Genomic DNA, 890 nt, shown 5'->3' on the forward strand with positions numbered 1-890 from the left:
ACTAACTTCTACTGACCTACACATCACTGACCTCTGCATCCTGCATTGCATAATACTGACCTCTGCACCCTGCACTATACACCACTGACCTCTGCATCCTGCATTGCATAATACTGACCTCTGCACCCTGCACTATACACCACTGACCTCTGCATCCTGCATTGCATAATACTGACCTCTGCACCCTGCACTAAACACAAACAACATCTACACTACACATTACTTACCCCTGTACTAACTTCTACTGACCTCTTCACTACACATCACTGACCTCTGAATTCTGCATTGCATATTACTGACCTCTGCACCCTGCACTATACACCACTGACCTCTGCACGCCACTACATTTTATGATACTGACCTCTGCATCCTGTACTACACACTATTGACCCCTGCACCCTTCATTGCATATTACTGACCTCTGAACTACACATTACTAATTTTAGCACCCTGCACTACTTATTACTGACCTGAATTACCATTCAGTATTTGACTACACCAGGGTATAGAAAAGGCAAAAAATAAGAAGACACAGTATGTCATATTTACTGTCATCTAACAATTGGAAAATACAAATACAAAGTTAAAGGGTGCTCAGCCTAAAGTTTTAGGAAGGCTGGGTTGTGGTTTAGCCCATCTAATCTTAACTTAATTGAATATACTTTTTGCCTTTCCACAAGTGCCACTCTATAGAAACCACAGTTTTTATTTAACCTCCCCTGACCATGGCCAAAAAGTCTGATGGATCTGTATGTAGTTTGGAATAAATGGTTCTATATATAACATTAGGCTGTGCCTGTGCTGCTCATCCAGTGTCTAGACGTTTTGCAGTTCCCCGTGTCAGCCTGTAGATGGCAGCAGTATTCCTTGTTCTATGGGAGGACAAGGTG

Source organism: Pyxicephalus adspersus, chromosome 7 (genome assembly GCF_032062135.1).
Source record: "Pyxicephalus adspersus chromosome 7, UCB_Pads_2.0, whole genome shotgun sequence".
Taxonomy (NCBI): domain Eukaryota; kingdom Metazoa; phylum Chordata; class Amphibia; order Anura; family Pyxicephalidae; genus Pyxicephalus; species Pyxicephalus adspersus.